The sequence below is a fragment of the Muntiacus reevesi genome, chromosome 6 (genome assembly GCF_963930625.1).
Source record: "Muntiacus reevesi chromosome 6, mMunRee1.1, whole genome shotgun sequence".
Classification (NCBI taxonomy): domain Eukaryota; kingdom Metazoa; phylum Chordata; class Mammalia; order Artiodactyla; family Cervidae; genus Muntiacus; species Muntiacus reevesi.
In genome coordinates, this window is record NC_089254.1 from 17538709 (window position 1) to 17551289 (window position 12581).

Below are 12581 nucleotides of genomic sequence, written 5' to 3' on the forward strand. Positions count from 1 at the left end.
AATGAGTCAATTCTTCACATCAGGTGGCCAAAGTATTGACACTTCAGCTTCAGCATCAGTCCTTCCAATGAATATTCAGGGTTGATTTCCCTTAGGATGGACTGATTTGAGTTCCTTGCAGTCCAAGGGGCTGTCAAGAGTCTTCTCCAACACCACAGTTCAAAAGCATCAATTCTTTGGCGCTCAGCCTTCTTTATGGTCCAACTCTCACAACCATACATGACTACTGGAAGAAATCATAACTTTGACTATGCAGACCTTTGTTTGCAAAGGTCTATATCTGAGAATACTGCAATAATGGGCCTTGGTAACCTTCCATTTAGTCTAGGACTAGAGGTTAGAAATAGAGATGGTAACCATGAAGGAGAAGACTTATTCTTCATGTAACTTACAGGAGATTTACCCTATGACTTGACAACCTACTTTTTTCTTTTTTTCACAGAGTACATAGTTGGGAGAAAATAACTAGCAATACTTTCTCACAGCAGTTTTAGGGGAATTTTTTTTTCTGATTCTGGCTACTATGTTTGGGAGATGAGTTGTGTGCCTTTTTCTCAAGTCATTATGCCAGATTATTCCAGATATAGACACATCTGGCTCAAGTCAGAGCCAGGATATAGACACAAGAGCAGATGCCCAAGTCACTCACTAAGCAATGGGTAATCACGATTAGAGGCCAGCATTAGTGATTTCCAACTGAGAGATAAAATTCAGGACACAAGAGAATAAAAACACTATTCAGTTTTATTCAACTCGAATGGTTCAGGGACACTGGCTGTTTGAGGCAGGTGGTTTAGACAAAGAGAGAAACACGGGGCGCCCTCTACCACAGCTCTTCTAGTGCCCTTAATACAGATAGTGTCATATAGAAGTTGTTCGCATGGAAGTCCCTCCTCTCACTAGATTGAACCCGTCCTGGGCAGGTGCCGCATCTTACTCAGTTGAATAATACACATTGTGCGTCTTATCATAAATATACTGACTAGGTCCCCTACTTGCTTAACTCAGTTGTCCTGAGGTAAAGGTCAGGAAAATCAGCCTTCACAGAGGTGGTAAGATAAATATTGCCATTCAAATCACAGCTGTATATATGATTTCAGTAAAACATGCTTACTTCTTCTAAAAGATATGATAAGGAAAGATTGTTATGCTGTTACCATAATTATTTCACCAGGAAATTGATAGCCTAAAAGAGTCTATTTGTAACTGTGCTGAGGTACTCTGTGTATCAAATTAAGTCATTTTTCAATGAGATCATTACTAGAGGCAAATATATGATTTTCAGAATGTTATTTTTAGAAATTTAAATTCCTTTGAAATGTCAACTTAAAAAAAATACTGGAAGAACTTCATATTCATATTCACCATCTCTTCCTTCCCACATGTTTAAGAGTCACAAATACTCTGATCTGCATTATGCCATACCTAATATTTCTCTTAAATAGTAAAAACTATCACTAAGCCCAAATTGAAACATTGTAGAGCATCTACCACTCAAGAACTCTATCAAAAACTCATGTTTTAAAGAATTAATTATGAAATAAGGAATTCAAAGAATTATGTAATGAATAGCACATACTACAGTTTGGCCACTTGATGCGAAGAGCCAACTCATCAGAAAAGACCCTGATACTGGGAAAGACTGAGGGCAGGAGGAGAAGAGGGTGACAGAGGATGAGACGGTTGGATGGCATCACTGACTCCATGGACGTGAGTTTGAGCAAACTCTGGGAGGTAGTGAAGGACAGGGAAGCCTGGTGTGCCGCAGTCCATAGGGCTGCAAAGAATCTGACACAACTTAGACTGAACAACAACAATTACAAAATACAATCACTTCATATTATTATAGTTTCATCTTATTCCTTGCTGAATAGGAAGCCAGGGTTCTGTCTGAATGGCTGTATGTCACAATAAACATCACATTCTCCACTGGAGAAGGGATAGGCCACCCACTCCAGGATTCTTAGGCTTCCCTGGTGGCTCAGACAGTGAAGAATCCACCTGTAATGTGGGAGACCTGGGTTCGATCCCTGGATTAGAAAGATCCCCTGGAGTAGGACCTGACAACTCACCCCAGTATTCTTGCTGGGAGAATCCCCATGGACAGAGGAGCCTGGCGGGCTACTGTCCATGGAATTTCAAAGAATCAGACTTGACTGAGCGACTAAGCGCACACACACACACCTGGCACATGTTTCCTCAGTTGTAGAGTAAGTTAGGCAGCAATGACATATTCAAATGCTTTAAAGACTGATATTTCAAACTTTAAATTTTTCCCAGTGACATGAAGAGTTAGTGTAATGGTGTGTACCTGTTTTTGAAGATGCTGAAATGACTTGGCTCCAAAAACAAAACAACAGTAACACCAATAAAAAGTAACAAGCTTACAAGATATACAAACTTTAGGGAAAAGGACCTACAATTATTTCTGACATGTGAAGAAGTATATTTTCACCTGATGAGTTGGATTTTCCAATTTCACAATCAGTCAATAATCTGATGTGTAAGATTCGGCTTACTGGCTAAAATATATTTAAAGCCAAAATAAACTAAAGAATGATATTTAAAATAGTACACAAATACATGTAACATTGGGCAAGTCTTCACGTCCCAGCCTAATCCTGTCACAGTGTTCTAAAGCCTGTCTTCCACTCCGACTTCAAGGGATTGCTCTCCAAGGCATTATTATGAGTCATTAATTTTCTCTGTCTCCAATCTCTTCTTTTCTATTACTTCCTCTTGCCTATCATTGGTACCAAGTCTCTCTTGTCTTAGAACCCTTTTCATAAACCATACAAAAACACTTGTACCATGCCCTCCTTAAAAAAAAAATGAACTTGTACCTTACCATCTGATGGAGAAAATAAACATTAACCAAGTAATTACCCACTAATCAGTATATAATTAAAGCTATCTAATTGCCAAATCCATGGGATTATTTTCAAGATAGTTCTACTTTATCAGTAGCACTGATATAGTCAATACCTCCTTCTTGTAATCCCCTCTTGTCTTACTTGCTGTGATAATTCTTAATGTTTCTTTGGCCAGTATCTCCACTGCCTTTGTAATTATGCGTTATTGGTCTTTGTTTATATCTTCAGTGAAAGTGTGTTTCCTACGGCTGTACTTTCTAATTCTCTATCTTAAATCATTTTCAGTCCTTGTTGTCTTCAGAATTGCTCGTTTTAAGGCTACATATACCTTCCCAAATGATAAACCCTCTGGTTGCTTTTAAGAGTATATCCTAATTGACTTATGCATCACTAACTTTATTGATTACTTCTCCTATGCGCTGCCTTTTCTCCATTTGTCTTTTTTCTCCTTTTTAGCAACAACAATAAAAAGTTTCTCCTTTCATATCTAACAGTTCTCCCACTCTTTCTGATCATTACTACTCAATGTCTGTTTCTTCATGTTTGTTGCTACTTTTCCATTATTCTCTTAATTTCCCAGCATGACTAATGTCTTCTGTCTTCCTTTAACCTTGGTTTAATCATTATCTCAATAATCCCTTTCTTTCATATAGCTTTAGCCATAATCTGGTGAATTCCAAATCTTTATAGATAAGCCAGGTCATCACTACAGGGAGATAATATTTCCACTTGTGAACTAAGCATTATATCACATCTCTGACTTAATCATACCAGGATAAAATTCATCATGCTATGGTTTCATGGGGATATTATTTTATAATACTTACTTCACTGTGTAGAGATCATTGGTTTGCCTAACTCTCTCAATATAGACTCTGAGCTCTTAAAAGAAAGGGGACTCTGAGTCTTCATCTCTTTAATGTCTAACATGTCACCAGGCTCTTAGTAAATGCTCAATAACAATAATGTAATGAATAGCATTAGTCCATTGAAGGCACAGATCTATCCCTGGCATGTTAAACCATATTTTACTGGAAGTGTATTTGAAGAGTGAAGTAAAAAATTTAAATAGATCTACAGAGAAGGAAATTATAGAGCTTCCTTTTATCATCTTTCCATTATTCTCACATTGACCCACATTGGTTAAAGCATTTTACATTTACTAGTTTAGTATGAAATAAGTACTTCGTTTTCTTAGCTTCTAACTAAATGGAGCAACATCCCTAACAAAGCATGACTTTCTTTTCTAGTTAAATTTTGCATTTACACCACAAAACAAAAAAAAAGGAGTATTTTTCCACTTGCTCTTTTGCATGTGAGAAATGTATAGTCCAGCTTCCCTTTTCATGACAGCATCTCAAGGATTTCTACATTCAGATAGGGAGGCACTCCAAAAAATTTAACTCTTGTTTGTGTTTTAAATGGAAAAAGAAAAGTATCAAGTTCTTTTCCTTGGGAAAAAAAAAAATGTGGCACCTTTGGAGAAAGATATACAATAAATCAAGTGAGATCAAACTAAAATCTTAAAACCTCAATAGCAACTGATTAAGATTAACTATGATTTCTCTTTTTCCCTCTCTCATCAGTTCAGTATAGAGATTACAATATATATTGTGCTTAATTTTATAAAAATATCTCAAAATGTTCTGAAAAATTAATAGTGTCATTCTTTTATAAACAATGAGGAAAACAACTGCTCTAAAAGTACTTACTGAAAACTCATAAAGCAGCTTAGGATTCAAACATAGGAGGTTTGAATTTTAATTAACTTTATTAATGAAAAAGTGAACAAAACAGTGGGGAGAAAGAATGAAAAACTAAGACTAAAGAAAAGAGAACAGAAGAAGTTATTAGATAAAAAAGAAAATAATGTGTAAGATAAGATCTGAGAATGATTTAAAAATAAAGCAGTTAATTTCTTTTACCTGTGTCAAAGGATTATTTTCATTCTATTCTTGCTTTTCCTGCTAATAGAACAAAATTCTATTACACTTTGGCAACATCAATGCTACTTTCATTTGACATAAAATCTATACCCATTGGAACTTTGTAAGCACTAGACACAAGTTTCTGTGGACAATATCTTAAAATATGTGGAGGAAATGATGACTCACACACAAAGAACTTGCTGGATTCTTTCAATAGGCATTGATCTCACAGACAGTTTTCAATGTGGTATTTTAGATGATTGAAATATTTATGTGTCCTGCTCCAAATCGTTTTTCAGCTGGGAATATAATACTTTCTGATAAACTACTGTTCCTTTTTTTTCAGTCCATATTTTCTTTAACGAGCCATTGCTGAAAATGAAGGCTTTTCTTCAATACCAGGGTATACAGAAGCAAAGGTAGCTTAGGATAAAATGCCTTGAAAAGATATATTTTCTCAAGCTGTGCAAAATTCTAAGATGCAATCAACAGAAGGACAGAAATACTTTGCACTTATATACAACTCTTTACCAAAGGCTATCAAAGCATTTCTAAAGCACAATTATTAACCCATATCTAAAGATGTGGAAACAAATAGATACAAAAATTATAAATCAGTCAAAAGGTTGAAAGTATCAGTAACAATCAAAATTCTCCTCAGCTTCATCAGTTGTAATAGAAATTTCACTCTCCAGGCCACCGTGAGAAATGTGTAAAACCCTACTACTTCCATTCCACATGTTCTCAACAGTTTGATTGCCTGGGAAAGCTCACCGTATAATTAAAGAGTGACAATTGCTTGAGGATACCAACAATGAAAAGAAGGCGGAAAAGAAGAAACATATTTAGGTGTGAATACAGTAAGCTATAAAAGGCTACATCAGAAGAGAGAGCAGGTGGCTATAGTCTGTGGACATCTGTTGAGAACTTGATACTTATTGGAAGGCAGTGAATTATGGAACGGCTTAAAGCTTCAACCTGGAAGATTATTCCAGCAGACATGCTTAGAATGACTTAGAATAGTTGGAGTTTAAACAAGATTATCATCATCATCATAGTCACCATTATCATTAGAGCATTTTATACTCTTTGAGATGCTTTCTTATACATTGTTTCACTTCTTCCATTCAACATCTCTATTTTTCTGGTTAAAAAATTGAAACAAACTTTAATATTCCACTTACACACCAATTATAGGGTCAGTGGTAAAATTAGCTCAAATATCCTTTTAATTAGAACTATGTTTTTTAAAATTTCCAGAGCATGGTAAAACTAATTTAAAGTCAAAATCAATTTAAAGGCAACTAAAGAAATCATTCTGGAAGTATACATAAGCTAGCTAGGACTTTGCTAAATTTATAAAGAAATGACATTGTCTTTCATATATGTTAAAGGAAAAACTCCAAACCAATATGCAAAAACCTCCAATGAATCACCAACACATCTAGATTAATTAATTTCAAGTTGCTTTCATAGTTTTAATATGAAAGGTGTTACTATTTTTATTGTTTTATGTAAGAAATATATAAGATTCAAGTATTAAACAGAACATACCTTGTCCTTCAGAATTCTGCTCATGGCTCATATTTCCCATTATATGCTAAAAATGGATGATAAACATAAATGTTATACTTAAGCTATAAAATTTGTTGCCAAAAAATGAGAAAAATTTTGTGACTTGTTTAGGCAAATGTTTCTTTGAAAATACATGAAAAGCACTAATCATAAAAAATAATGGACTTCATCAAAGTAAAACATTTTACTCTTCAAAAGAAATTTAAGGAAAAACCCAGACTAGAAGAAAATACTTGCAAAATGTATGACAATGATTAGCACTGAGATTATATAACACACTCTCATAGTACAGAAAAAACAAAACACAAAACAGAACCAATAAAATTTGGGGGGGAAATTTAGGTAGTCATCCAGACTTAATGAAATACCACTGACTGCCATTAGAATAGGGAAAACAGATGAACAAAAGCACATGCGTGCCCGCAGTCATACATAAATTTACAATATCAAATGCTGTCAAGGAGTTGGAGCACCTACAACTCACTTCTGGTGGGAATGTAACACAGTACAATCTCTTAAGAAGAGTTTAGCAATTCTCATAATGTTAAACATACATTTACCATAAGACCAAGAAATCTCTGAGGTGACCAAGATTGCAGAGTATGAAGACTCTTAAATTACTCCCTGTCACCTACATACCAAAATCACAATTGCTTACAGAACAACTGTCTATGAGAACAACACAAAGACTAGCAGAAAATATTTTCCATTACCAAAGACAAAAAGAAAGAGCCATGAGAATAATAGGAGAGCTTGAGATGCAATCTAGTCAGGACCCACACCCCTGGGCTGATGACCCACAAATAGAAGGAGTATCACAACAGCAAAGGTACACTCCGAGGAGTTAGGACTCCAAGTCTCACACTGGGCTCCCAAGTCCAGGGGTGCTGCATTGTGAAGACGAACCAAAAGAACATCCAGCTTTGAAAACCAACAAGGTATTCATGTTTTGAAGATGGAGAGGGTTACATGAAACAGAGATTTTACTCTTAGCAAATTATTGACCAGAAACTTATTAATACATCTTTTGTCACCCAGACATTACTGATCAGAGATGCTTCAGTATTCACTTATGTAATAAATTGCCAGCCACAGGCATTAGTTTCTGAAAAATCCCCCAGTCAATGATATGTTAAAGGATACATGCAAAATTTCACATGCTCTGAGTCCCAGTGCAGAAGCTTGAAAGAAACGTGAGTTAGACAACTTTTCCAAGCTCAGGGAATGTAAGAAACCTACCTAACAAATAGAAATAAACATAAAGAATTGGGAAAAATGAGAAGACAGAAACATGTTAAATATGAAGGAATAGGACAAACCTTTTTATAATAAGAAAAAGGACTAAAGTGCAATAAAGCAATCCACCCAATAAAAAGTTCAAAATGATGATCAAAAAGATGGCTAATGAATTATAAGAAGAATGAATGAGCAAATAAGAATGTAAAAAAAAAAGAAAATACAAAATAGAACCAGGGATAAAAAAAAATACAATAAATGAAATTAAAAAAAAAAAAAAAACTAGGAAAAATCAACAGTAGATTAGATAATAGAAAGGAATGGAGAAGCAATCTGAAAGAGAGAGTAGTAAAAATCACCCAAGATGAACAGAACAAAGGAAATGAATTTTAAAAGTTAAAGCTAGTTTAAACGATTTGAGACAATATCAAGTATATTAACATTTAGGCTGCTGGGATTGCAGGAAAAGAAAAGAGAGAGAAAAGGGCAGAGAACTTGTTTGAAAAGTTAATAGCTGAAAACTTTTCTAAATTGGAAAAAGAAACAAATATCCAGGCTCAGAGAATACAGGGAGTTCCAAAGAAAATTAACCCAAAGAGGTCCACACTAATATACACTATAATTAAAATGAAAAAAAAAAAAAAGAAGGTAAAAAGAGATATTTAAAAACAGAATGAGAAAGACAGTTATGTGCAAGGGAAATCCCATAAGATTTTCAGCTGACTTTTCACAAGAAGCTTTGCAGACCAGAAGAGAATGGCACAAAATATTCAAAGTGATTAAACAGAAGAACCTATAATCAAGAATAGTGCAGATGGCAATGTTATTATTCAAAATTGAAGAAAAAATAAAGAATTTTACAAACAAGCAAAAGGTAAAAGTCTTTAGCACCACTAATCTGCTTTACAAGAGGTGCTAAATGGTCTTCTGTAAGCAAAAAAGAAATCACTATGGTTTTTTCCAGTAGTCATGTACAGATGTGAGAGTTGGACCATAAAGAAGACTGACCACCAAAGACTAGATGAGTTTGAATTGTGGTGTTGGAGAAGACTCTTGCGAGTCCCTTGAACTGGAAGAGATCAAACCAGTCAATCCTAAAGGAAATCAACACTAGATATTCACTGGAAGGACTAATGCTGAAGCTGAAGCTCCAATATTTTGGCCACTTGATGTAAAGAGGTGACTCACTGGAAAAGACCCAGATTCTGGGAAAGATTAAAGGCAAAATGAGAAGGGGGCAGCAGAAGATGAGACAGTTAGATAACATCACTGACTCAATGGGCATGAGTTAGAATAAACTCACGGATATAGTGAAGGATAGAGAAGCCTGCCATGCTGCAGTTCATGGGGCTGCAAAGAGTTGGACATGACTTAGCAACAGAACAACAAGAAATATAAAACTATGAAAGGAAGACTAAAACACAAAACAAATAAAACCATCTATATTCATACTAACTAATTAAGGAATACATAAAATCAAAAGATATAAATTAAGATGTCAAGAAAAATTAACATGGGAAAGAGTAAAAATATAGGGTGATTAGAATGCATTCAACTTAAGAGATCATCAACTTAAAATAATTACATACATTATAATTATGAATTATAAAATTATAATTTTATAATCATGTATAATTAAAAAGACAAAATGGACTTTAAAGCAAAAACTGTAACAAGAAACAAAGAAGGTCATTAATAATGATAAAGAGATTTGTCCCACAAGAAGAGGCAACAATTGCAAATATACATTTACTGAACACTGAAGCAACTAAATGTATAGAACAAACATACATAAAGGGAGAAAGTGATAGTAATACAATAATAGTAGAGGACTTTAGCATTCCACTTTACATCAAAGGACAGATTATACAGACAGGAAAGCAGTAAGGAAACAATAGCCTTCAATGACATATTAGGCCAGATGAACTTAACACATAATTACAGACCATTTCATTCAAAAACAGCAGAATACACATTCTTTTTAGGTGCATGGGGAACATTTTCCAGGATAGAGTACATGCTAGGTCACAAAACAAATCTCAATAAATATTTAATACATGAAGACTGAAATTATATGAAGAATCTTTTCTGAATGCAACACTATGAGACTAGAAATTAACTACTGGGATAAAGTTGCATTGAACACAAATGCATCAAGTCTAAGCAACACATTACCAAATGACATATAGGTCCATTGAAGAAACCAAAGAGGAAATTAAAAAAGAATGAAACACAAATGAAAATGGAAACACAATGATCCAAAACCTATGGGATGCAGCACAGCAGTTCTTAAAGGAGAGTTTATAGCAATATAAGCCTACCTTAGGAAGCAAGAAGCAGCTCATATAAAAAGCCCAACCTTATAAGCATAGGAACTAGAAAAAGAAGAACAACATCCAAAGTTAATAGAAGCAAACAAATAATAAGCATCAGAGTGGACATAAAATAAAGACTAAGAAACAACAGAAAAGATCACTGAAACTGAAACTTGGTTTTTTAAAAGATTAACAAAATTGATAAACTTTTATCTATATACATCAAGAAAAAAGAGAGCCCCAAATAAACAAAATCAGAAACTAAAGAGAAGAAATTACAACTGACACCGCAGAAATGCAAAGGATCATAAGAGATTACTATGGATGAATGCATGTCAGTAAAATTAGCAACCAAAAAGAAATGAATAAATTCCTAGAAGTGTATAATATTCAAGTTAAATCAGAAAGAAATTGAAATTATGAACACTGATTATCAGTAATAAAATTGGATCGGAAATTAAAAACAAAAGCTCCCAACAAACAAAAGTCTAGGACCAGATGGTTTCACAGGTGAATTCTACCGAATATTTAAAGAAAAATTAACATCTCTCCTACTACACAAATGTTGAAGAAGAAGGAATTCCTCTAAATATTCTACGAGGCCAGCATCACACTGATAGCAAAGCCAGATAAAAACACTACAAAAAAAGAAAATTACAGGCCAATATCCCTGAAGAACATTGATACAAACATCCTCAACAAAATATTACAAATTGAATTCATCAATATACTTCAGTATCAAGAGGAATTTATCCCAGAGATGCAAGGATTCATTAATATCCAGAGTTCAATCAATTAACAAATTGAAGAATAAATATCATATGATAATCTGAATAGACGCAGAAAAAGCTTTTAATAAAATTAACATCCATTCATAATTAAAAAAAAAAACTCTCAACCAAGCAGGTACAGAGGGAACATACTGCAACGTAATAAAACCCATATGTGACAAACTTATAGCTGACATCATACTCAACAGTAAAAAGCTGAAAGCATTACCTATAAGGTTAGAAACAAGATAGGAGGCCCACTCCTGCCACTTTTACTCAACATAGCTTTGAAAGTCCTCACCACAGAAATCATACAAGAAAAAGAAATAAAAGAATCCAAATTGGAAAGGGAGAAGTAATCAGTCACTTTTTGCAGATTACATGACACTATGTATGGACAATATCAAAAATTGTTAGAATGAATAAATGAAATAAATGAATTCAGTAAAGATGCAGTATATAAAATCACTACACAGAAATCTGTTGCATCTTTATACACTAATGAGCTATCAGAAATAGAAGTTAAGAAAACAGTTGCATCAGAAAGAAAAAACTTAGCAATAAACCTAACTAAGGAGGTGAAAGACTTGTGCTCTGAAAACTGTAGGACATTGAGGAAAGAAATTGAAGACAATGCAAATAAATGGAAAGATACACTGTTCAGGGATCAGTAGAATTGCTACTGTTAAAGTAGCTACACTATCCAAAGCTATCTACAGATTCATTGTGATTCCCATAAAAGTTCCAAAGATATATGTTACAGAACTAGAACAAATAATTCTAGAATTTGAATAGAAACACAAAAGCACCCAAATAGGCAACACAATCTTGGGAAGAAAGAACAAAACTGGAGGCATCATGCTCTCTGATTTCATACTATAATACAAAGCTATAGTCACCAAAACAGAATAGTACTGTCACAAAAACATACACATAGATCAAGAGAGCAAAATAAAGAGCACAGGGAAAAACTCCACATATATGTGGCCAATTACTTTATGACAAAGGAGGCAAAATATATATAATGTGGAAAAAGCTCTCTTCAATAAATAGTCCTGGGAAAACTTGACAGCTACATGCAAAAAAACTGGATTAGCTTTCATACCATATAAGCAATAAACTCAAAGTGAATTAAAAATTTTGATTTAAGATCTGAAACCATAAAATTCCTTGAAGAAAGCATAAACAGTATGCTCTTTGACATTAGTTATAATAATATTTTTGGATCTGTCTCCTCAGACAAGGGAAACAAAAAGCAAATTATACAACTTGAATTACATCAAACAAAAAACATTTTGCACAGTGAAGGAAATCATCAATAAAAAGAAAAGACAGCTAATTGAATGTGAGAAGATATTTGCAAGCAATATGTCTGTAAAAGGTTAATATCAAAAATATACAAAGAACTCATACAAGCCAATATCAAAAAACAAACAACCCAATTTAAAATGAGAAGAGGACATGAATAGGTATTTTTTTCTCAAGAAGACATATAGATGTCAAACAGTAATATGAAAGATACTCAACATCACTAATCATCACAGAAATGCAAATCAAATCTACATGAGATGCCACCTCACATCTATCAGAACGTGGTAGGGGTTTAGTTGCTAAGTCATGCCCAGCTCTTGCAACCCCATGGATATAGCCCACCCGCCTCCTCTGTCCATGGGATTTCCCAGGCAAGAATACTGCAGTGCATAGCCATTTCCTTCTCCAGGGGATCTTTCCCACCCAGAGACTGAACCTGCGTCTCCTGCATTGGTAGACAAGTTCTTTGCCACTGAGCCACCAGGGAAGCCCTCTAAATAAGATGAAGATGTATTATCCTGAGCTACAGAGAGTAGTAATGCAAGTTGATAGAAGTAGATAGCCTCATTGGTA